Genomic DNA, 26,919 nt, shown 5'->3' on the forward strand with positions numbered 1-26,919 from the left:
GGAAACAGCCACAAGGAAGAGAGAACTGGGAATGGCATAGGCTTTGGAAACCTCAAATCCTGCCCCCAATAACACACCTCCTACAAGGTCCTTCCAAACAGTTCTACCAACTGGAGACCAAGTATTCAAACATCTGAGCCTATGGGGACCATTCGCACACAACATTTGTACTGAGTGTCCTCCTCTCCCTGTATGTCTGGCTCACAGTTGCTTCTTATAAAGACATCAGTCATCATATTGGATTAAAAAACACTGTGAAGGCCACTGGTGTTTCCATTACAGTAACAAAGATCCTATTTCCAAAGGTATTTGCATTCGCAGGTTGAAGAGGTCCGGTGTATTCTTTCAGAGCACACAATTCAACCTATGATCAACCTATGGCAACAGAGCTTCCTAGAGCAAGATCTTCCCCTCCCCACTCTGGGTTCTCATGAGCCATACTCCATGAGGGCAGCATCTGTCTCAGTGCAGAAGTCACCTTCTCACTCTGAGACCCTCTGGGGACAATGTCTGATGTGCCTTTGCATATCCCTAGCAGTGTCTCAAGATGCCCATATCCACAGTCAAACAAAAAGATACACAATCTTACAGTTCAGAGCACAACCCACAACATGGCACTACCCACATACAGGGTGGGTCTTCTCACCTCTGTTAATATCAAGACAACCCCTCACCAGCAACCTAATCTGCAATACCTGGGGCTGCCCTCCCACATGATCCTAGGCTGCATCAAATCAACAGTTAAAACCAAGTGGGCATGCATCCCATCCTGCTCTCCAGCAGAGCATCCATGTAAGAGGATGAGGGGCAAGACTTTCTTCTCTCCAGACCTCAATATCGCCTATGGACACCCAACCAGTTGCTCTTGCAGAGGATGCGCATGGATCATTCTTTCTCTCTAATGACTTTCACACTAATCTGAACCTGAAGTGGAAAGTCCAGTTCTCTAAGTGGTCTGCACAAGGAGAAAGCACAAATTCTCCAAAAGCAGAATGATGACGGGTATTCCACAGAAGCAGAGCTTGACTTGGGGACCGGGACACACAGGCGTGCCTCTGTGAAGCAGTAGACAAGTAGAAGAAATTAGAGTAATTAGCAGCACAACTTCCAGAAAGCTGCCCCAGCCAAGTATGGACTCCAGGCTGCAGGGTTATTTTCTCAGGAGATCAAGTGTGGAGAGGTGGGGAGCATGAAGCCTCAGATGCTGGGGAACTGACAGGCAAATGCAGTAAATAGAGCTAATTAACGTCAGCTTCTTTCCCCCAGATGACAACGAGCTGAGTGAACACAGCAGGCTGGCCAGGAAACAGTGGGGTCTCCTGGCCTGCCCACTGACCCAGCGCTAACATGTGGGACATCTCCCAAAGTGACCACCGAGGGTTCCTTTTCATATCTAAAGCTTCCTGTGAACCACTTTTGGGGGGTGAAAATTCAGTTGTCTTCTGTTAGCTTCTCCTCAACATCCCCTCTCTTCCCAGGAGTCTTTTACTGACAATCCTGGTGACCTCTATGAGCCCAGAGACCCTTGAGAAACTAGCAATGATCAGGAAGAGAAGTGGCACACGATGCTTAATGGCAAGGCTCAGGATGGGTCCATCAGTCTGAGCCCTGCTCTATCTTAATGAGCTTGCATAGATGACTTTAGACCACGCTGGCTCTCACTCTCCTTCTATGTAAGATGACAGTTTTGATTTGGACTTGATTGCCATAACTGCTCATGGGAATTTCTCCATTCGTGGACTGGGTGAGAGGCAAAGATGATGATGAAGAACAGAGGTCAGATGGAGTTGACTGCACAGTGAACCACAAAGGTATATATGTATTATATTATGTATACATTTATTAGAGGGGATGCTATGGAGAACAGACTCAGGGATACAGGATACGATATATCCAATTGTAGAGTCCTTCCATTTTGCCCAAGGGAGCTGGGGACCTGACCTGGTCCCCAAGAGAACAAGCAACCTCTCTCTCCTCTTAGGAGGTCATGTCTGCAGACAAGAAGCCATGTCCTAAGGCTGGTACCCCAAGGCTATTTATTGGTTGGAGGCCTAGTTAAAGGTGATTAAAGCATGAACCACCACCATCTTTGGAGAGATTAGTGTTGGTCTCTCAGAGTGGATTAAGTCTCATAGGAGCAGGCAAGTTTACAATGGACCCTCTCCTTGCATTCTCTCTCTCCATCTCTGTCTTTAAATCTTTCTCCATCTCTCTCCCACCCTCTCCATCTCTTTCTATCTCTCTCTATCTCTATCTCTCCATCTCTCTTCCCCCCTCCATGTCTCATGTGATGACACCATCCATTATGCTGTGACCCCCCCCAGGAGATCCTCATCAGATACAGTGTATGTAATACACTTATATTTTTTTCAGACATTGTAGTCATGGACCAAATGAATCTCCTTTTCTTCATAAATACTGTTATAGACAAACGAAGTAGGCTAAGACAAAAGGGAAAAAAGTCTCTAAACTTATGAAGAATTGGACTATTGAGTTTTTAAACTGTTTTTTTAAAATAGGTAAAAGATGGAATTCTTTATGAACTTTTAAGATCCTTGGAAGATAGAGGTTCAAAGTATGAGTCTCGTTTTGGGCATTTTAATTTTCATGTGCTCATCAGACATCGAGTTAGAGACAGCAAGTGACCACTCTATATGAATTTGGCCTCAACCACTATTTAACACTCTAACTCAACCCATGAATCGGGTCATTCATAGGCTAGAAGGTGATGGGGGATGTCCTTCTGTATATATGTTTCTCTTACCGGTTGATGAATAAAACACTGATTGGCCAGGCAGGAAGTATAGGCGGGCTACAAGAGAAAGGAGGAGGAGAGGGGGAGAGACTTTGAGGAGACACTGTGTAGCTGCCAAAGGAATAACAGGTCTGGGCATTCTCTGGTAAGCCAAGACCACATGAAAATACATAGATAGTAGTTACGAGTTAATAATTAAGACAGAGCTAACCAATAAGAAGCCCTAACCATTATCCAACAGTTTTATAATGAGTATGGGATCCATGTGTTTATTTTGGGAGCTTAAGGGTGGCAGGACCTGTCAGGACAGGAACCTCCATCTTCAGGTAGGTAGGCTGACAGACATAAATCCTTCTATTCAGAATAAGAGGCTAGCAGTTCAAATAAAAACCCATTTGGGTCCTTGCTCCACTTTCCACTAGCTCCATGGCATCTGATGGGCAATTTCCAAAATGTTTTTGCCCATTAGAGCACACTCAACAGCATCAATCTGACCTCACAGAAGGCTTTGAGAATGAAGGGAAACAAGACTGTGGTCCCATCTCCCTTCCTCTCGGTCTGTTTTCTCTGCTTCTCTGTCTTCTCTGGTGGTAACGGGACTGTGTCAGTCATTAGCAAAAGACATGCAACCAAGCATCAGCAAAATCATCATGACTTGTTAAAACATTTGTTTTTTTATTTTGTACTTGGCACCTGTGGTGGTTTGAATAAGAATGGCCCCCAAAAGTTCATATAATTGAGTGTCTAATCCCTTGTTGGTGGAATGTTTGAGTGCGATTAGAGGTGTGAGCATCTTGGAGGAAATGTGTCTCTGGGGGTGAGTTTTGAAGTTTCCAAACTCCACCAGTAGGCCCAGATTCTCCTCACCCCCAGTGGCTGTCTGCATGCCTCCATGCTCCCCACCATGATGATAATGGACTAAGCCTCTGAAACTGTAAGCATGCCCCCATTAAATGTTTTATTTTTTGAGTTGCCTTGGCCTTACTGTCTCTTCATGGAAATAGAGCAGTAACTATGACAGCACCTTCTGTCAAATGTATCTATTTCAATTCACCTAAGTCTTTACCTGCCTACCTGTTCGTTTATCTATCTACAAAGTGGATTCAATGTTTTCAGCTCACATAATGATTTGCAAAAAGAAAAGAAAAATCTTTAATTGTGATCTCTTGTCCCCAGCCATTGCATTTCCTTTCCCTTCATCGGATCATCTGGGGCAGAAACAGTATCTCCTTTGCCACTTGTCTCTAGTTTCCAGCCTTCTGCTTATCTAGGGCTACCCAACCCAGCAGAGAACACAATTAAATGACTTCCTACAGAAGGCATCTGGAGTGTTTGGCCTTCGTGAGAGAAGATTCAGACCTTAGACAGCTGGAAATGCTTTTCAATCAATACAGTCTGGGCAGGGGTCACTCAGACTCTGCTTATATCCTGTAGAGTTCTTCAGAGGCTGACCTCATCGTGTTGACCCAAAGACTGCCCGGCATCAGAAGGAGCAGGGAGGGAAGGGAAGGGAAAGAGAGGCCTGCATTAAGCTTTGAGTGGATCAGGAGGCACTAATTTCCTGAAGTGTCCGTGGCATCTGGCACTGTTGCTACTGTGTAAGCAGGAGGCAGTATGGGTTGGGAAGTCTCTTATTCTGCTTCACCTTCATGCTTTCTCTAAATACTATGGCTGCTGTCATTATCCATTTGCTTATCCATTTATCCATTCATTGAGCAATGTGCACAAAGATAAATGGCCTGGGCTTATAAGAGAAATATCATCCTCCGTATTGCTTACCTATTACAATGGGGTATCCACTATGGCTCGTGTAGGACAATAGTGCCTAGAATAGTGTTTGGCCTGTGGCTGATCCCCCATAAAAAGTGGCTCATTGGTGTAATTACTAAAGAGTAAATATGAGTGAAAGAATAAATTAATAAAACCATGGAAGAATGAATGAATGCTGTCATAAGAGAATGACTCAGAAAATAATCAATCAATGAATATGAATGAAAGTGACTGATGCTCAAATTATGAGTAAAGAATGTGAACAGTACAACCTCAAGCCAAAGACCTTAATCCTCCCCTCTTCCACTGTAATTAAGGCATTGGCTTCTCCCTTCCCAGAGACCATAGCCCATTTGCAGAGATAGTGGCTCCATAATTCCTGCGTCCACAGAACATAGCTCAGGGCTTGGTTTATAGTGAGAAGAAAAGCTAGAAATAACCCTGGGCCTCTGGCTACATAGATGCAGGTTGGATCCCAGCTCTGCCACCCGATAGCTGCGCGCAGCTGGGCCAGTCCCAAGAGACCAACAGTCTCCACTTGCTCCTCCGTGTGATGAGGGGGTGTGATGACGGGAGAAGCACTGTCGCTTTTCTCATAGAACAATCGAAGTCCCACTGAGAACCAAGGAGTGTCCTAGCAATTTACCAACTAGCAAGTGCAATGCAAAGGCAGAGTTGTTGGAACAGAATCGCCAGGCAGAGGAGCAAGGCAAAAGGCAAGCCCAAGCCAATCGTGCCCACAGGCTGAGGGATTTCCATAAAAAAAGAACCACGTTTTCCGATGCAGGAGCAGAGAGGTCTATTCTCTGCCCTGTCCCTTAATTACTGTCTTCTGATGTGGTCTTTCTACATCTCCCTCCCTAAGTTCTCAGGGAGTCAACAGCACACTCTTCCTCCTGCTGTACAGGAATTCTGGTTGGCTGGCGGCATCAGGAGCCCTGCTGGGGACTAAAGAGGAGGGCTGATTTCTATTCTTACGCTTTGAAAAGCCTGAGTATATTATAGGAACTCCCTAGTGGGAGCTCATGCTTAAGTCTTGGGAGAGACAGTGGCACTGCCTGTGAAAGTCTTTCCCCTGGACCGGTACAGTGATCACCGGCCAATCTACAGCATGAAGCTTTGTCCATACTCTGTAGGCTAGATAGACACTATTGCTTCGAAACTACCTAGGTGGGCTGATGAAATACTAGTCCCTTCACTGGGTAGGTGAGTGGAGCAATCTCCAGAGGATTGCTGAGGTTTTGCTCACAGCCTGGTAGGTGTCAGTGTCTCCCCACCTTCCCGAGAGGTTCTGTGCTCTGGGGAATTGAAGGCCTCAGGCTGCACTGTAGGTGAGCACTCTATTCCCAATATGTCCAGAGGTGAGCCTCCCCCTTCTTCCCCCTGCCCAGGTCAACTCCGATAAGAAACACTCATAAATGAGCATGGAAGAAACAGGCATGGTTTCTCCCCAAGGAAAGACTGTACAGACAGAAGCCAACTCCACCCATCTTATGGGAGCTAACACTTGAGCCCATCTCCATTTCTCTGAAGCCCATGGGTCCCCTAAGCCTACGCTACCAGCTCTGATCTCAATCTTAGGAGAAGCATTCTAGTGGTTGCCATGTTTTCGAAAACAAAAGGGAAAAAATGGCATTGCTTTTGACATACTTTGCACTCATTCATTCAGAGAAACGCAAATAATTTCACAAATAAAATTTGAAACTCCGGTAAGTTCAGGGAGACTCGTGAGAGGTGACATTGATTTCATCTGAGTTAGCATATAACCTTGAGTTGTAATCTAAAGGGCAACTTAAGCAAAGCAAAAATAAACAAATAAACTAAGGTCTTGTCTGTCTAAGGAATACAGGAAGGCATTAATGCTGAAGGGAGCAGCCATTTTGAGGAGATGGTAAGGCACTGTAGCTCAGGGGAGGGAGGGAGAGCCCCATGGTACCAGATATCTATGGGCTGATATACCTAGCTATGTCTCTTTGTGAATAAAAACTCAAATAAAAATACCATTTCTCTGTGTCTTTAGAGAAAAGTAGAAGGAATTGGTATGTTTTTCTAGAGACAACAGGGTTGAAATAAGATGATCCAAATTTGTCTCACAGGATTAATCCTTTCTAAGCTGTTGGATGGCGAAACTCAACTTCTTCACCTGTGTAGTGGGAACGATGTTTCTTATAGTCTGACTGTGTGGCATTCACCAATGGAAGGATAGGGAGCTCAAAGGCATTCAAGAACTTCAAACCCTCCATACCTACATCTGAAGGACACAAATTTCCCAAGGGAACATTTCTTCCCCCCACTCTCCTCAGCCCTGGTCCCTAAGCATCTATTGTGTCCACCATAATCCCTGTGACTACACATACCAAGTCCTGTTTTGCTCCAATAAAAGGGTGATTTGAGAACCATTTGCCCCTGTCTATTTCTCAGCATCACAGTCACGGAAAGGCTCGGCTGTGTGGCATGAAAATTTAGGTTGGATTACTCTTGGACCTTATCTCTCACCTGTGGTCCTACACCTCATCACAGGACAATGAGCTGCCGTGTAGAGATTTATCATCAACAACAAAGAAGATTGTGTTTGACTCAAAGGGAGCCTCATTGGACCCTGGGGTAGAAAGGCCCTAGATTTCTCAGACTGAGTCACAGGTCCAGCCATCTATTTCCATAAACATCTACCAGTGTCTCTCCCAGCAACTGTTCTTGGAGCTAGAAATCGGAAGCCTAAGAAGATCCTTGCAACGGTTTGCTCACAGACCACCCTCTCTGGGGAGCATGCTTCTGGGGGCTTATATTTACATTGTTTTATTTAGGGATCCTGAGGCAAGCAATCCAGCAGACCCAGTATGGTACAGCAAGCATTATAAAGGAAATGAATACCCTGAAAGATTTGGGCTATGGGACAGGGCCAGGTGTGAACACCACCAAACAGAATTAACTCAGTGAGGCAGTGTGGAAAAGCTTATAGCCCAGGCAGAAGCCCAGGGATAAAGTGAATGGTACCTTACTGGGAAAATGTAAGGATCAGGAAAGCAAAGTTAGAAGGAGTTCATGCACTTTGCTGACAAAATCACCAATGGTCTTTTGAGATACCAGTCAGGATGTGAGATGACTTCATGATAGGTATACCTCTGACCCTGTGATGACACAGATACGCCAGGTGCTAACTCTAGCAGAAAAAATAAAGTGGTTGTTCTAAGTGAAGGGAAGCGTTGGGAAATTGGAGGGAACTATGGCCTGACTGAGTGGTCTGGGTGTCAATGGCCCAAGTCTGGTCCTGTTTCTCATTATCACCATCCTGGATGTCTGAGGGAAATGTGTGGGGTGAGAAGATGTGGCAGAAGCTTGGTCATCTTCTCTGTCCTTTTCTCAAAGGACATCTCACTTGGCATGAGGACCAAGAGCGAGAAGTGTCTGGATGACACAGGGCTCACATTCTTAGCAAGACCTATCTGGGCCATTGTCGAAGCCTCCTCTTCTTGTCCATCACTGTAGGAGGAGTTCTAGGCTTGGAGCCCCCTAGATACAAAACTGGCCTGCAGCTGTTGAGTTTTGCTATGTGTCTGGGAAAGAGTAGCCTGCTTCATTTGCCTGTTTCCTCATTGTAAAAACGCAAGTAACAAAGCCAGATCTGTGAGAGGGAGAGATGACTAAGATTCCACAGATGATACAGAACACCATGCAGATAGCCTTTGAGTTGCTGTTTTGTGTTATGAGCAAAATAGAAAACTATTGTAACCTCCTCACGTCCCTGAAGGTCCCCTTCCTTTCCTTTCTTCTTTCCATATCTGCCCAACTCCTAACCCCATCCACCACACTCACCAATGGTTCTTATAGAACTAAAACTCACACTAATAAGCAATTAGTGAGGTCATTGTCACAGAGAGAGCAGCCAAGGTGTTCTGAGAAGAACTGTAGCTCATAATGTTTAATTTTATTTCCAACAAGGTATTGACCATCTCATTATTGTCAAACCCAGGCCCCCAGATTCCATCTGTCTCCTACTGCTGTCCACTGCCGATTTGCTGGCAGCACTTCAAGAATCCTGACTGATGTGAAAACACAAAACTCCCAAAACCAGAAGAGTTTATTTTCCTAACGGGTGATAACTATGCTTAACTCTAATTTGCCATGAAAAGACTCTGGCCAGCTTCAGAGAGAGCTGCACGTTCTTAGCATGAATTATAGCTCATGGTCTGCAGGGTTCACTTCCTTGAGGCACAGCTATGGAAGGAATGGACGCTGTCAGGTTTCAGTGGCGTGGCAGGTGGTGTGCAGAACACAGATAGCATGAACTTTCTGTTGGGGAAGAACCTGAGACACTCATAGGCTGCTCAAAGCTAAAGGCTTTTTTTTTTTTTTTTTTTTTTTAATATAAACTGATTCAGGATGTTTCACATGCCCTAAAATCCACCAGGTTGAAAATATACAATTTGCTGGCCTTGCAGCTAATTCACCAGGTTGTGTAACCACCACCACAAATCAGCTTTTAGAACATTCCCATCAGGTCAGCCCCATAGGATGCTTTATGCACATTTTATGTCAGCTCCAGAACAACAACACCCCCACCCCAGCTGCCACATACCTTCCTAAACAACCCCTTAGCTACTTTCTCCTTACCTTCCCAGGCAACTGCTTGTCTACTCTAACCTTCCCTTGACATTTCACAGTAGTGTTTACATGGCCTCTGTGCCTGGCTGCTTTCTTTCACTCAATATATTATTTCGAGGTTGTCGGTGTTGTGGCAAGTGTAAGAATTCTTTTGCTTTATTGCAAAATGGCATCCTGCTTCATGAGTACACCCCAATGTGTTCTAACACCAATTGATAGCACTTAAGTCATTTTCCCATTTGGCTCTTGTAACTCATATAGCTAAGGACACTGGTACACGAGTCTTTATGTAGACGTTTGTGTTTCTTTCAGGTGGACCTAAGGGTGGGATATACTGGTGGTTTAGTTGATTTGTGTTTCACTTTAAAAAAAAAATGTCTGCAGCTCTTGATGCTTCCACCTGTGTTCATTTCCTCTTGGTCCTCAACAAAAAATGCCTGCAGCTCTGACATGAGACGCAGTCATTTCACACCTCTCTCTATAGCCCAGAGTGGGAAGCACAAACAAGAGGCTGAACTCATCCTGCAAGAAAAGTGAAGGCTTTGAGACACAAAGTGCACCTTTCGGGGAAGAAATAGAGCCTATTTGCTTTCTTCCTTCTCTTTCTGGGCTACATGGCTCAGAGAAAACAAAATACTACTGAGTTATAGGCAGAACAAGGCATGCTGTCACTTCCGATGGTTTCCTTGGGTTATGGGTCACTAATTAAATTTTTAAAAAATTTGTTAACACGTTCTTTTTAATGCTCTGAGTAAGATTCACTATTACTTAGCCGAAATTTGATTAATGGCAGATTTGGATGCCTACTAAGTGCTGATCACAGAAAGTTGGATGTAGGCAAGAAGTTCAAGTGAGAAGCTAGTCCCATTGATGACAAATCAATACCATAAAACTATGTTGTGGTTCAGAAAAAAAAGAACTTAGGTCTTGCCTCTCCCTTTGCTCACGTTGGTCCTGCTGACTAATATTCTGCAGAGCAGAAATAGAAAAGGAAGCTTGAATTTGGATCTGCCCTGTATTTACACCTCTTCCAGATATAAACAATAGATAGAACCTGGTACAGTCAACTTGCAGAACAAAATACTGGAGACATTTGCACACCGGGAAGGACTGAGGAGACAGTTCTGTGAGGTTGTGTTCCTCTTGGGTCCCTATACTTGAAAGAGAATGGAATTAACCTGCACTGCGCACCAATCCCGCAGCGCAAGCGTGAAAACATGACTAGTATTTCCACCTTCGAGTTGTGAAATATGTGGCCCAGAGCAATGAAGCTTGGGGTCTGTTCCAAAACGTGCCACATGGCAGCAATAACTGGTGCTGGCCCGAGCTTCTCCCACCATGGTGCTGGGCAAAGTGGGACAGCCAAGGGTGCTGGCAAATGTCCGACGAACAATTCGAGGGACGCGGTGGTAAAACGTGTATGCATCTATACAAGTATACAAGTTCCCTCACGGTTTACTATTATAAAAAAAAATTACAGAATGCAACATACAAATAGCAATGAAATATGCAGTGCTCTTTACTGTCAATGTGATTCCCCCAGAGTGACTTCATTGATCCATGCTGAACTCATATCCTTAGCAAATCTATGGTTACCGCTGACATATGAGTATAGATAGCACTGACATCAATATTCCCTTTCCAATTCAAAGGAAAGGAATTTTCCTTTATGTTAATAAGTAAAACAATAATGGACATATTCAGAAGTTCCCTTGTTCATTGCAGAATAAGCAAATCTTCACCGAAATCGATAACAGTTTTGAACACTGTAAGATTGTCTTTCCAACGTTTGTGATAGTCACTACAGCTATAGACATGACACATTTGAAAATTAGCACAGCATCACTAATGGTTCCTCCACCAGGTCCCTGACGTGCAGTGTTAAGAAAACCAAACCCTGATTTGCAACACATGCTAATTTCTGTAACTCTCCCACCCTGACCCATGTGATATCATTAAATGCAAAGCTGTAAAGGGGCACATGGGAGCAAGTTTCCACCCCTAGAGATGAGGTGTGCATGCCGTCTAACCTGTTCGTGAGTCCTAGAATAACTAGGAATGGCTGACAGAAAATCTGTGGGCAGATTTGGGAGAGTGCTGACGAGTCTCAGCTGTGGCTGTGGTTACTAGGAGAACACTCCCCTGCTCTGCCCTTGTCCCATCTAGTGCCACCGCCTCCTTGGATTGTTGCAATTATCTCAGACTTCCTTTATCACCTGTTTCATTGGCTTTTTGTTGATGTAACAAATATTACAGCCACAAAATTTGCAAGGGAAAGTTTATTGAGCTCGCAGGTCCGAAGGCTGTTAAGTCCAAAAGCATGGTGCTGTATGCAGGGAGAGCCTTCTTGCTGCCTCAGAACACTATTGAGATCATTACACATCAAGGCAGAGCAAATGTGCTGTGTCTCTCTCTCCTTACAAAGCCACCAGTGTCATCATGCTGTCTCACAGCCATTGCCTAAGCTAATGCTAATTGTATCCCAAAGGCAACAACTTCAAAGACCATTATCATATCAATCTAGGGGTTAACATTCCAACACATGAACATTGGGGTGCACACTCACACAACAGCATCCTCCAATGACCATCCACCCTTCATAAAGTAGTCACTGGGGTCCTATGGACCCATGGTTGATGCTCTGTGCCTTCGTCTAGATGCTACATGGTCTGCTCATGTATTTGGGGCCTCACTCTACAGTCTCTCAGTGACTGCAGAACCTATCACATGCTCCAATTGTTCTAGAAGCTCTCACATTGTCTTTCCAGTGCTTCACTGAACTCATTCCAGGCCAGCCATGTGGGCCTACCTGCCTGATCCACTATGCAATCATACAGCTGCACAGCTGTCTTGGGGATTTTGTCTGCTGAGCCCGATGTTCTTCCTGCCATGGCTAAGACACGGGGCCTTGCTCCATCCTCACCCTCTCAGTGAGGCCCACCATGACTGTGCCATGGAGTGCTCCCACCTTCCTTCCAACATCACCTGGGTACCTAGACTGTTATCTTTGTATCTGACCTATGGCTCCAATGTGTCCTCACACCCCTGGTCCTTCTCCTCACAGTTATAGACAGTCAGCCTTCTCTACTCTGTGGACAATGGTCCCCTCTGCTTCATTTCAGGAGAGATGCCCATCTTTTTTCTGCTCACTGCTATATTCTAGGCACTAACACTTCCTGACTCTCAACACAAACTAAAGAGGGAAAAGGATTTTGAATAAACTTTGATAAAGATTGCAAGCCTAACTATTTATTGAAGACTTACTCTGTTCCAATTGCTATTCTAAGCATTTTATATGCATTATCTCACTTAATGTCAACAGAGTTCTCAAAATATAGCAAGAGCTGAACACTCCCAGTACCAAATGATGCTGTTACAAAGCTCCAGAGAGCCACAAATGGGCGGGGGTGGGGGGGATGGACAATGTTATAACGATCCGCTTCAACTCTGCCTTTCCAAGCACATAAGATAGGTCTGCTTGCAAAGCTCATCAGAACTGTTTCAAAGAAAGATATACAAATCCCAGGTGACTCTGGGATCCTGGCCACTCCACTTCCATGAAGTCCAGTTGAGAGAAAAAAATGGTCTTTGAGACAGATGGGTCTGCATTTGAATTCTGTAGTGGCACTTACAGCCACGTACCCATGCACCCATGCACAATATACATTGCCTCTCTGTGATTCTTTTTCTCCATCTGTAGAGTAGAAATGAGGCTCAGCAAGTAATGCTTCTAAGGAAGAACTGTAAACTACCTTTCAAGGGTCAATGTGTACCTTACCTTTTATTGTAGTGACTCACTTTATTGTTATTAATTAATCAATTAATTAATTATTTTTCACAGCCCACAGTTCTTCCTCCCTTCCCTTTGCCAGTCCCTCTCTCTAACCCATTTCCCCCTCCATCTACTCCCTCTGCCTTCCCTTCAGAAATATGCAGGCCTTCCATGTATATTAACCAGCCATAAGTTACTAAGTTGCAGCAAGACTCAGCACCTTCTCTCCTATTAAGGCTGGATGAGGCAATTCAGCAGGAAAGAAAGGTCCCAAGAGTAGGCAACAGAGTCAGAGACAGCTCCTGCTTCTTCTGCTAGGGATCCTACAAGAGGACCAAGCCACACAACCGCAACACATGAGCAGAGGGCCCAGGTCAGCCCCATGCAAGTGCTCTGGTTGGTGGTTCAGTCTCTGTGAGACCCCATGAGCCCAGGTTAGTTGACTCTGTATTTTCCCATGGTGTCTTTGATCCCTCTGGCACCCATAGCACCCCCAGCCACCCCTCTCCACCCTCCCCTACACACAGCATGTGTGTTATGGACTCCCTTTAAACCTACACTTTCTCCTTTGGACTGTGATGTTGGACAGAATTATATTAAAGCTCAGCCTAGTCACCTTCGAGTCCCCATCCTCAGAGCTGGGAACATGGACATGCATTAAATGTTATCTTTTCACGGAAAGATAAGGGCAAGCAACTTAAGCTCCGTCAACACTCAGTTGCTGAGAGGCTCAAATAAGATGTGTCTGGAACAAGAAATCATGTGTTAAATGTTAATCCATGGGACTCGTAGCAATTGTAGGAAGATTCAGACTGTGACTCAGACTGCTTTCTCTGCTTCTAGAAAGACAGTGGGAAAGCCAGATGCACCTCGGATAGGCCAGTTGTTCACAATGGCTGCTGTGAAGGTGTGAAGTTCAAACAGGGAGAGAACAGAGGTCAGAGTGTTAAGGCTCAGATGTAGAAGGCCTCTGTGTTCCATGTTCAGATGTTCAGGTGGTGGAAATGCCAGGCTTTAAAACAAGGACCCTGATGAACTCAGGTTTGATGCATAGGATCAAATGAAATGAGGTGTGATGTGAAGGAGAACAGTTTCCACCGTGAGTGCCAGAGACCTCCAAGAGAAGAAGGTAAACTGAGGCAAGTAGCTGTTATCAGAGCAGAGCATCTCTTTCCCTCCCCCACCTTGGTTTCCCTCTTTTCCTTGGACCTTCTGGAATCAGAAAGTGTTGTGTAGAGGACAGGGAAACCATTAGGCATCCCCCAGAACTCCTATACACCACAGGTCACTTGTGTCCTCTTATTGGGAGGGGATGTTACTAGGATATACTCACCAGGCACAAATCAAGAAGGTGCTTAGCAGATATTTTAAAGGTTGTATTTAAGGCATGTTCTGGTTTTTCCATGTTTTCTACTATACACATTGGATCTCGGAGGCATGACCAACTTCTACCCTGAACATCTCTGTGGGCCTATGGAAAAGGGATCCTGCAGGGGTGGCTGTGTGTGCTCTTGCCATTCTGGTGACCCATTTGCCACTCTACCCTACCTCCCCCCCACCATAGTCACAGAAAAGAGAGAAAGGGGGAAGCACGCCTGAGCATGAGCCGAGGGCTTCTCTTTGTCTTGGTTCAGTTCTCTTTTTGCTGAATCAAAACTTGAAGGAGAAGGGGAAAGGGTGTATGGGTTTCTGGAAACCTGCCTTGAAGGAGTCAGCACTCCTTTCTTATTTTCTAAATTAATTTCTTTTTCCTTTCTTGTGCCTCTTTCGCTTCTCAGGTGTTACAGTGAGGGACGTTCACTTAAAAAGACACAAGGAGCCTTGGTTAGATGTGTGAGGAAATCAAAGCCAAATGAAGGGACCACGGAAGATAACGGGCAGCTTTCTCTCTGCCAGGTTTAGTTGTCAGTTCATTTCCTTTCTCATTTGTATGGCCACTCGCAGGAAGGCAGCATGCATACCTTTCCCAGCCCTGAGCGCCGCTATCTGCCTTTCAAGGCCTGGTTCTAGGAAGTGAAGGGTTAAGTTTAGACCCCTCCTTCTGCTCTATCCCTGCATCCCAGAAGCAGAGTGGTCTAGTGGAGTCATTCTGGACCTACTCTTTGCCTTAGTAAACAAGAGTTGGGAGAGGTTCCTGTCCCTATCTGTTGCTTTTCTCTTGTACAAGCATTTCCTCCACTGCTGTCCAATTGAGGGGACAACAAGGCGCCCTAATATTTGGAGTCCTAGGGTTTAGGGTAGAAGACACATTTACAAAAGATGACTTGTGCAGGTGGAAAACACTGAGAACTGGGGCCTGACTCATTTCAGGAGAACACACAGGAATCTCTCTGAGTCAGGGAAGCTAGAGGAAGCTACTTGTGAGGAGGGAGGCAAGTCCAGAGGGAGCACTACCTCCTGGCTCTACCAGCCAACACTTAATGCAAGCTTCCTGGTTTCCAACCCACCTCATTTTACATCCTCAGTAATGAGTGTAGAAAGATTAGGAAGCCAAATCCTCTTCTTTCAATGAAAAGATGGCATCTAATGCATTTTATTGTTACCACAATAAATGTTTATTGTTGAAGGCCCTAGGCTGCTAGTTTGTTAGAGCAGCATAAATGAGCTCAGGCAAGAGATAATCCAACACCCATCTTAGTCACTAGACAGCAAATTTTGGACGGGAAGTGAATGCTGGGGTTTGCTTTCCACTTCAGTTCAGCTGAGGTAAAAAGTTCAGACTTAAAGGATGCTGCTACCCCCTTGCATCTGAGACAAAGAGGAGGGAGTCAGATCTCGGCTGGGGTAGGCTCTTGGGAATCCTAACAGTCATCACTCCAAAGAGCAAGCACCAACCCAGCCAACAGACTAAGCACTGCACATTCACCTATCAGAAAGGTTATGAGAGAGGCAAGATGGTTGAGAAGACGCTGCAGAATTAGAGGTAGGCAAGGGGAGTAGAAGAGAGCGGATTGATTCACAGCCTCAGACGATATCAGAGAACGAGAATGCTTCCGCTCACTGTGTTTGGAACTACCGGGAGGCTCGAATCCCCTGGCATGCGGGCTGTAAAATGAATCTAAATAGGTGAAATAATGCTGGAGAAATTTGTGGAGGATCTTCGAGTAGGAAGGAATCCATGCCAACGACTGAGCCTTTTCAGTCTCGATGAAAGAGCAAGGAAGCTTTGATAAGCTGTGGACACTTGGCTAACTAATGCCACTGAGTCCTCAGTAGATCTCACACACACACACACACATACACACACACACACACACACACACACACCTCTTATCACAGGGGGTGGGGGGGGGGCTTTTCTACTCCATTCAGCTGCTTATGGATCCAGATTCTTACTCACTTCTGTTTAAAGTAGAGCCAGAGGTGTGGCTAGGACATGACTGACCACAATGCATCATGAACAACGCAATTAAGCCCAATTCCCTGGTTTTGTTTTGTGGTTTTCTTCCTTGTTTTTGTTTGTTTGTTTGTTTGTTGAGAGTCTTTCTGTGTATCCCTTGTCCTGGAACTCACAGAAACCCACCTGCCTCAGCCTCCCCAGTGCTTGGATTACAGGCATGTGCCCCCCACACCTGGCCCATCCCCTAGCTTTATAGGTAAGGTAGCAGGGCCCAGAATTCTTGAACTAATAAATTGAGATGATGCAGGTCAGTTGAATAGTTAAGGTTCTGGGCTATGTCACACAATTAATCTCTCACTCCCTTGTAGCTAGCTGGCTGCTCCTGGAGTCACAGTCCAGGCTGTGGATGGAATCAGTGCAGACAGGAGGTGCTGGACCACTGAGTAATACCCCCAAACTTAAAGCTGTTTCAGAATAGGAATTTAGCTTATCCTGAAGTTACTTACTCACTTTCTGCTCTAACTCTGTTCCTAGGTATAGAGAAACTGCCCCCATCACTGGTTGATTGTGACTTCCTGGTGTGTCAAGGCCTTGTGAGATTTAGCACCTCATTGCATTGAAGCATCTGAAAGGGTGTGATGTCAGACCTTGTTAGTATCCATCTCCTGTTCATTGGCAGCTCAAACGCTGCTTCAGCACCAAAAGGAAACAGAGCAGCCCACAGTGGTGGCATGTCAATCTGATGATGGGACCAGTTCACATGCCAATCTCTTCTCAGTAGAAAGTAGCAGAGGCTTTTACCATCTCTCAGATGGCCTAACTGTCCTCTCCCCCAACCGTCCCTCAGAAGCCTGTGGTTTGGACTTTATGCAGGGGAGCCACATATCTTTAGGGGAGATGTGTCTAACTATAGGACTTCAGTGATTAGAGCCCTGAATCTTGTTTCCTGCTTATGCAATGTGGGCACAAGATGAGTGTCTACTCACAGAGCAGTTTTTGTAAGAGAAGGGGTAACGCGGTTAAATAAGGATCAGGATAAACAAATAGGCCAAATAGATGTTTATTCAGGGAGAAATAACTTACAACCTAGACAGATGAACACCAGGAAATTCAACCCGATCCTCTCCTGTCCGAGTCACGCCAGAAAGAGAGCCTTTCCTGGCTCTCCTCCGACCTCCTTCCACAGGTCACTCCGCCCATGGCTCCACCCCCAATGGGCGTGGTCAGTGCTACAGACGGACTATCTCACTACAGAGGGGTGTTTATTGCTCAGTGATGTGGTTCCCACCCCTTTTTTCTGCTTGAATGCAGTTCCAAAAATGGATGAATCTTCAAGATGTAGATAGATGTATATGCAGATAGTTACATAATTAGAGAAAGGTGATGGTGGTGGTGGTGGTGTCGAAAGTCTGCACACAAGAGAAACAGAACACAGAGACAGAGATTGTTAGGGATTGGCTCACAAGTTTATGGAAGCTGACAAGTCTAAGATTACCAGTCTGTCCTGAATTTGGAGATTTAGGTAACAGTTGGTATTGTCATCTGGAATCCAAACCCCCTCAGGGCATCAGGTTGGTGACTGACAGCTTTCCCTGTAACAATTTTGATGAAGAATTCCTTCTGTAGCATGACAACCATCTTTTCGTCATTGTAACAAAGTGACTGAGATCAACCTAACCAGGAGGAGTGGCTTACCGGAGCTGATGGTTTCAGAAGAACCAGTCACTAGCCACGTGGCTCCATTGCTTGGAACTGTGTCAGGACAGTAGATCATTGCAGGCGCCCAACAAAAGGAGGGCTGTTCGTCACTCGGAGACTGGGAAGCTAAAATGGAGCTGTGTGCAGGAGTTTGTAGTTGAAGGAGGGCCATACATACCTCTGCTACTGCCTAGCGACCCAACAGAAAGAACAAAAAAGCATCTGGCAGTTGGAGGAGTTTCTAGTAACTACTGCAGTGATTATTTCAAGGGATCTAGAAGCCCAGGCTCAGGCTGCCACAATAATCGGGCTGTCATTTCATAGGCAAGAGCCAGAGTTTAGAGAGCCAGGCTGTTCTGATGTTTGCTGGGCCCTGCTGAAAGCCTCGTGAACCCTGGACTCACAGGTACAGAAGATGTAGATGCTTGAAACGGGCTGCGGAAAGAGCTTGCAGGCTTGTAAGAATCCTGTGTTGCTCAAGGGTCATTTCTACTCCTGTGTCCCTGCAGTGTAAGTACCGTGTGGAACAGATGGACTAAAATCCCCAGATGTGTCTCCACATCCTGGAACTTGCTCTCCCTGTGCAATCCCTTCCTTCAGGTGTGAGCGAAGCAGATGACACAGCTTCCTACTTCACACACCGTGCTCCGCACAATACATGTGACATGTGACTCCCCCCAAGTGCGGGGTGCTGTTCCTACACACAGTATGCAGTCGGTTCAATCCTCCAGCAACACCAGCCTTGCCTGAAGCTGTGCCTAAAGCTGCGCCTGCAGCTGAGCCCCAGGTTTGATTCTGACTGGGCCATCTGGAGGAAGCATCTGGCCTTGTAGATTGAGGGCTCAGTCCCAGAAGACTGCCTTACTTCACACACTAGTGCCAAGCTTCAGCTTGTGACCAGCTATAAATTGGGGTTCTCATGATAGAGTCTCTGGGTTCAATTAGCCTATGAAAACAGCTCACAGAATTTTTTTTGGGGGGGAGGGGGACAATGTTTTTTTTCTCTGTAGCTTTGGAACCTGTCCTGGAACTCATAGAAATCAACCTGTCTCTGCCTCCCGAGTGCTGGGATTAAAGGTGTGCACCACCGCCACCCCACTTATTACAAAGCACATTTTCAAGGCTACAAACATGGAGTCAGATAAAGGGATGTAAAAGGTAGGCTACAGAGTGGTCTCGTGCATAGCAATTCCTACTTTGTGGAGTTGGGGGTGCAGTTGCCACCCATTAGGCAACCTCCAACCAACATCAGGTAAGGAAACAAGATCCTTAAGTCGAACTGGATTAAAGAAACTACATCTTGTCAAGCATCAAATGTGTGGAGAAGCAAACCCTTCCCACGTGAGCTTTCAAGTGAGGACCCAGCTCCAGCTCACACCTTAGCCATAGCCTCAAAGGAGAAATCCTGAGCTGCAGACTGCGTTCTTTACGCTCTCCACTTCCCATCATGCCTTTTAGTAGCCACCAATGACTAGTAGGGGATGCAGTTCCTAAGAAGGAAACAAAATGGAATGTGAGCTCACTAAAGCTCACAAATAGCAGCGGAAAAAAATCTTGACTACAGTGCCTTACTAGAGCAGAAGCCAGTGCTACCGTCCAGGGCTCTGCAGACAGAAAAAGCTTTATCACACAGTGAATGATCAGAAGAGGCCAGAAGCTAAGAAGAAGCTCCACTTGGCCTCCCCAGTTGTTTGGTGGCAGGGTTCATGGAAGGTAGAGAGGACACAATGCTTGATGGTTAAGGGATGAAAAGGAAGGGGTTTGTAGGAATCGTTTACAGGGACACAGCTGGTCACCAAGCCTTTTCAGAAGTCACAAGCTTCCTTAAAGTGGAATTTTGTTCTGAGCTGGGAAGTTTTGAGTTCATAATATCAAATAGTGTCACACACTTCCAATTCCAGCAGAAGTGGATGTATCTCTTGTTCATATCATCTTGAAAAGCTCGATTAAGGTTGCCTTTGAGAAGATTCTAGAAGCTTTCCTGAAAACACACCTTTAAACACTTGAACCCAGAGAATGTTTTTTTGTCTGGATGTATGCAATTCATAGCCAATTTCAACAGGAGACTTAACACATAGCCTAGGGAAGGGGGAAACCCCTTAGGGAATTCTAAGAAAGAAAAACTCACGGACTTCCCAGGGGAATAGAAAGGCTGCTGTGAAGTTGGGTATGTTGTTAGGTGGTGAAAGACCAGTGTAAGAAAATGTGCAAGGTTAATCAGTGCATTGCAATGACGGTGAGTGTAGCAGCAACTGAAGATTGCCTACATATGACAAGGGGTGTAAGGATGCTCCATCTTGGTGAGTCTTCATTTTGTCAGGGCGAGCCGCTGTGTGTACAGTTCCCAATTATGCAATGAAGTCAGTCCAGATTGGTCAGTGTTCAGTCCCAGGTGTGTGTGGTGGGAAGTGCACACTCCGTATGCAGTTTCCCTTCATGAACTACGGGTTAAAAGGAGCCATACTGCATGCCATATTTCATTGCCCAGTTCCTGCCATGCAAATGACAGCATCTTAGTAGTAGTGTGGGAGGATGGCGCACTTGTTTGGCTATGCCATTTTGCTGTTCTACTCTTTGGGTGAAAGAAAAAGCCACCATTTTCCTGCTTGGGAAGGCTTTATGAATGAAGCCAACACTGGAGACCCAGTCCTTTTCTGGTTGCTCCATTGTGACCTTCCCTTCCACAACATGGATTATGTAGAATAGTCGGAAACTTCCTGAGTAGACAAAGAAAGTCTGGAGGTAGGATGATAGGATAAAGTTAGAGTGACAAGTGGCCAGGTGAAGGCTGCAATTCTGGGAGATTTGCATAAATGAATATGATATTGTACTGGCTAGGTGGGACTCAAACTGAAATCCCAGGAGACATTGCTGCTCATGAGAATTCCCCCATGCTTGAATAAATGGGCCGTTGATGAAGATTTTTGTATCAGAGGCTTGACATCAATAGTAGGTGCATATAAGCATGGAAAGAAAGACATTGATTTCTACCAAGCACAGTGTGTCCCAATGCTGCCATCCCATGCTCACAGTCAACCACCAACATAATAGTGCCAGAATTTTTTAAGTTATCATGTGAAATAATGGTCTTATACTTCGAAGAGAGGTGACAAAGAATTACTGGACACATCATGACACAGAAAGATGTATCCTGGTCTGCCAGAGCTGTATAGAATTTCACTGGAACATTTGAAGCCACTCAGTAGACACTGGAGGGAAAGCCCAAAGTTAAGGACAAGGACACAAACTCTAGTGTGAGTATAACATTAGCTGACAAGACTATGGTGGCTGCCATAAAGGATGCAATGGAATACAGAATTCAGTTTACCTGCAAAAATGTTGAGCAATTAACTGTCTAACAAGGACACAGACCCTGCATTTGGGGAAAGCCAGATTCCCATGGGAAGACCTTCCAGGGCACACTCCCAAGGAGAGAAAAAGCTGGAAGATAAAAAATAATTGTACAACTCAGTTTCACTCTAGGAAAAGCCCACATTGGCAAAAGGTCTCTCCTCTGTCTTTGATGTTTCTGGGTCTCAAGTTAAAAGGTACTCTGTTATACATCCTTTTCTTTACACAATAATAAGAGCACGAAGTTAAATAAAACAACAAGAAATAGAAACAACTCTATAACTATGGAAGAGATCTGTAATGTGGCCTCGCATCTGGGTAACTGATACCCATACTTCATATCTGTTATGTTAAGTCAAAGGGTAACTTTTACCTCAAAGGGGCAAATCAACTTTAAGGGGTTTAAAGAGAAATCCCACCTGGTAGAGAAGGGGGAGCTAGTAACATTAGGAAGCATTGTGTCTCAGTGGCATAATGGATGGGAAGAGCCTAAGTCAACCTCAAGACCTGTCTGCCACAACCCACTTCCAGCCGGATCCCACTGCTGCCAATAGTCCACCAAGCATTTAGACACATAAGCTAATGGGGGGAAATAACGCGTCCAGTCTACAGTAAGAGCCTTAGTTTAGTTACACCTTAGGGTACCCCTTTATCTACTCACAAAACCAGGCCCTAGGAACATGGACAATGCAGCGCCTGCCACACCACATGGCAATTAGCACCTACTAAAGTCCACTGTACAAAACTGGCTTCTTCTGGGGTCATCTGACAGCAATAAATACCTCCATAGGGAGGGAATGTAAGGAAAGAAAGAAACATAAAGAAAGGTGGTATACTTGTCAGAGTTCTCTAGAGGAGCAGAACTGACAGAATGGATATGTATGTATGTATGTATGTATGTATGTATGTATATGTATGTACATATACATATATGTGTGTGTGTATATATGTATACATATATATGTACATATATATATATATGAATTATTACAATGGTTTACAGGCTATGGCCCAACTGGTCCAACAATGACAAGAATCTTGTAGTTGTTCGGTCCTGAAGCTAGATATCTAAGCCAATCTTCAGTATACGTCAGAATCCTGAAGAAGTAGGCTCTAATGTCATTGAAGGAATGATCTTGCTAGGAAAGAAAGGACAAGCAAGCAAAGAGAGGCAGAAAGAGACAGGGCCTGGCATGGACTTTTGAAACCTGAAAACCCACCCAACCCTAAGTACCATCCTTCCTCCAACAAGGCCACACCTACTCCTAACAGGTTATGCCTTCTAACCCTTCCAACCCTTTCAAAGAGCTCCACTCTTTGAATATGTATGTGTCTATGGGGGCCTTTGTTACTGAAATCACCACAGGTGGAAAAGTGTGAGTATGAGATGGATCCTGATGTACAATGGTGCAGAAGGACGGCCGAGGGCAAAGAGGAAATCAAAGGTAGCCTAGCCAGGAAGTGTTCACTCTGGAGTGAAGATGGGGGGGGGGGGTAGCCAGACGATAGCCAGACGGGAAGCAGTAATGTATGTCTCCACTGAGTGGGAAGTGATTGCAATGGAATTCATTGATTGAGCACCTGACTCTGTTTCCTTGCAAGTCTGTGGCGCCTCCAGATTTTCCAGAGCAGCTGTGTATGTGTAACAACTCAGCCTGGGTTCCTTCCCTGGGGGAAGGGGGGGGGCACTTAAAGAGACAGTGACAAACTAATAGATGCAGGATGATTTATTTTACTACTTAGGTGGGGTGCACCGGATGACTCCTGTGGAGTTCGCCTGGGCCCAAATGACTGACACCTTTAACGCTATGGCACTGCTACTCTTAAGACTATTGCAAACAGCACCAGCATCCCCAGTCTCAGGGACCACGCCCACCCAGGGTCAGATTTCCACGGAATGCAAAACAAACATTTTGAAACCCTGTGATAACATGTTCTGGGATATCTGAGACATTCTTTTTACGGCTGTATTGTTTTTTGTTGGTGTTGTTTGGTGTATGTGTCTAAAATCTGAGCTGTAGGGAGTGATTTAAGGCAGAGAGAGGAATGACCCCTGCTCTCTGAGAGCATGTAAAAAACAGACTCTAACTCCTTGCCAAGCCGGCATAGCCACTTGTTTTCCAGGTTTGTTACTATCTGCCTTGACTAAGTCTCTTCAGCAAGGGCCCTCCTCCCCATCCTCCACTCTCCCCTCCCACAAGCTCCTTCCTCTATACTCTCAGCTTTTGGCCTGAACTGGCCTGCTTGCCCTGGCCTCCTCAGCTGACAACTGGGCAAGAGATGGGCCACTCACTGGGGCTTGCAGCTCTGCCACCAAGCAGCTTGCTTGCCTAGAACCAACTCTCTACTCTCAGCTTGCTGTTTCCTCACCTTCATGCAGCGCTAAGAAGGAAGTCTGCCCGCCCACGCGGTATTGAGTTGATGTAAACATGAAATCCATCCAAGTTACAACTCAATCCATCCAAATTTCAACTCCGCTCTCTTTGTAATGTTAAAACGACCAAAACCTGGCCCTCTATAGAGAGGTCAGAGGGCGTTTCTAGCCTGCTGCAGTCCTGGGGAACCTAGAAAGAAGCTGAGACAGTTCCCAGAACCCTCAAGTTTCCTAAATGGACTGATGAGACCCACGGAAAGCAGGTCGTGTGGATTGTCAGAGCTCATGTCGATGCTCATGACCCACAGAAGGGGTGAAACGGGACTGCTGCTCAGTGCAGGGACCGGTCACAGAGACACAGAGGACTCTGCAGCAACATCAGGGCTGTGTATGAACACTGGCAGATGAGTTACCTGTGGGTAAGGTGGTTGTCATGCAAGCATTTCTGAGTGCAGCTGGGAGTAACTCAGCCTGCGCTGTAGGAGAGATACCAAGATATGCCTCACCCTCAGCATAAGTGTAGGACCTACTCAGTGAGACAGCAAGCACCCATCCACAGGCACATGCAAGTCCTTCCAACACGGTTGTTCAGCCAGTTAAGGCCCGCCCTCCAGCTACAATAAAAGCTTTATGCACACACTCCCACTCTCTTCTTTAGTTACTGCCTGGATAGATAGAGACCAATAGCTATTTGCTGAGTGAGTGAGTGAATGCATGAATGGATGGATGCATGAACGAATGAATGAATTTACAAACAAATGAATGGCAAAGTAGAAATACCAAGGGAACTCGGACAGGGAGCAATAGAGGGAGGGACTCACAAGGAAGGTGTGACCTAAATTTTGACCTTAAAAAAAAAAATGGCAAGTATTTCCAGATATGGAGGAAACACTGGGTGATCTAATCAAGAGTGCGGAAATATGAGAAGGAACAGCTCAGGGGTCACAGAATGGAATGTAGCACAGAGGACAGCTGTAGAACAGTGGTATCAGTGGCATTTGAGGTATGGGGGGGTTGATGTGATGGTATTCTGATAGAATCATTCTTGCAGTGGTTCTGAAGATGGGGGGAGCTCAGGAGACCAGGAAAGAAGATTCCAGCAGAGATGAGAGTAGAAGATGATGGGGAAACACCAGAGGAGATCCGAGGGGAGATGGGGGGTGGGGGATGAGATGAGAAAGGAGATGCTAGAGGCTGAGCTGGAGAGACGAAAAGCAGAATTAAGACTGAGATTGGCATCGGGTTTATGGGAGTCAGGAGGAAGGTTCAAAGTTGAAAGGCTGTTGAGAACCCGAGTGTTAGGATCTGGTAACAGGTCTGCAAGACAGCTGTGAGTGGAGGGGATACCCACGCTCAGTGCACAGGATGCTCATTTAAAAGTTAAGTCATGCAGTGGAGCCTCCTCCCATGGATGAAGGCCGGGGTCTATCAGAAGACACCAATAGAAAGATCTAGAAAGCAGTTGGCTGTTCATGTCTAGAACTTAGAAGAAATATCAATGTGTGGATTAGATTTATGAATCAGTTTTACTCAGGAAGGAAAAATAATAGTGAAATAAAAAGAAACAAGGAATGATGCAATCAGGCAATCATTTTTAAATAAATGGGAAAGCATTGGAACGGGTAGTTGAAATCATGAACTACGGGGTCAAGTTCCACAGTGGCAATCCCCTTCCTGCACAGTGTACTTATGTTGTATCTGGTGGCCCTCACACAAAATGCCAGGTGGGGAGGGAACCTCAGGGGATCCTGGGGTTTGTCCTAGAGGCCTGAAGTCCTGCGTGCATTCCCACGTGCTCACACACACCCTGTGTAGGTCAGGCACAAGCCCAGGCCCGGGAAGACAAGTCTCTGCAGAGGCAGAGATGCAAGCTCAATGGTTTTGTCAAACAAGCTACACATTAAAACAAAGGTAAGGGGCTGGAGAGATGCCTCAGTGGGTAAACTGTTAGCTCTGAAAGACTGAGGACCTAAGTTTGGGTCCCCGGAAGCCATGTAAAAGTAGGGAATAGCTGCACATATCCAAAACCTCGTCACTGGGAGAGGTGGGAAAGGGTGGCTAGCTGGAGCTCCTCAGTGAGAGATCCTGTCCTGCCCCCCTAACCCCGGAAAGAGCTGGTGGGACTCGCCCGACAGCTTAGCAGGTGTAAGCGCTTGATGCCAACTCTGACCTCCCCAGAAGCCACATGGTGGAAGGAGAAAATCAACGCCTTCATATCAGATATCGTGGTTTAATAAGGATCAGGAGAAACAAATAGGCCGAATAGCTGTTTATTCGGGGAGAAATAACTCACAACATAGACAGATGAACACCAGCAGGTCCTGGTCCCAAGGATGCCTCCAGATGCTCCCCTGTCCTTGACCGGCCAGCAAGAGAATGCTCTTGGGCTCCTCCTCAGACCTAGTTCCCCCGGGTCACTTCCATCCCTGTCTCCATTTCCAATGGGCGACCTCAGTGCCACAGCTGCAGACCAAGTGAATATCCTCACTACAAAGCTGTTCGCTGACCTCAGTGCATGATAACCACGTGAACACAGTAAATAAAGACACGGATGTCCACCTCTGGCCTCTGCATGTATGGGTCTCTCTCTCTCTCTCTCTCTCTCTCACACACACACACACACACACACACACACACACACACACGCACGCACGCACGCACGCACGAACAAACACAGAGTAAACAAATAAGTAAACAGAAAAATGAAATAAGAGATCAGCCAGGAGCCACGAAGGAGGAAGCCTGCAAGGTGGGGGGGGGTGTGCTGAGGGGGGGGATGGAGTGCTTGACAGAGACAGAACTGATAGAAGCAGAGGGGCTGAAGAGGGAAGACAAGGCATGTCTCAGAAAGGGCTTCATGGCAGGGAGTAGAGGGTGTTCAAGGGCCAAGAGAGAAGTTAACCCACGCAGAAAGAAGAGGGGGCTTGTGAAGTTGTGAAGTTGGCTAACCAACTAGTTGTCCCGGAGCAATTGCACAAGAAAAAAAAATCCGCAGGAAGCACTTGATAAAGCCTAGGGAATGCCTGCAAAGAAAAGAGATTATGCTGAACTGGACTAATTAGATGAGCTAAGGATGCATAACAAGGATGGCTTATGATAGTAAATGTATTTAATGAATTTTAACAAATTAACTCAATTTAAAAATCATTTAATCTCTTTGTGGAAAATGCCTTAGCAGAGTGCCTAAACATTACTTGGATCAGAGCTGTGCTTGCTAAATAGTCTGCCTTTCTATGTGGGATGGTGTTTGCTAGACT

The 26,919-nt window shown here is 45.7% G+C and overlaps 1 protein-coding gene across 1 annotated transcript in view; it reads left to right on the top strand.

Annotated features, from left to right (window-relative positions):
- The window catches only part of Clnk (cytokine dependent hematopoietic cell linker), a 231,548-nt gene that overhangs the window by 120,854 nt on the left and 83,775 nt on the right, over window positions 1-26,919 (top strand). The window lies entirely within an intron of this gene.

Source organism: Phodopus roborovskii, unplaced genomic scaffold (genome assembly GCF_943737965.1).
Source record: "Phodopus roborovskii unplaced genomic scaffold, PHOROB, whole genome shotgun sequence".
In the NCBI taxonomy this organism is placed as follows: domain Eukaryota; kingdom Metazoa; phylum Chordata; class Mammalia; order Rodentia; family Cricetidae; genus Phodopus; species Phodopus roborovskii.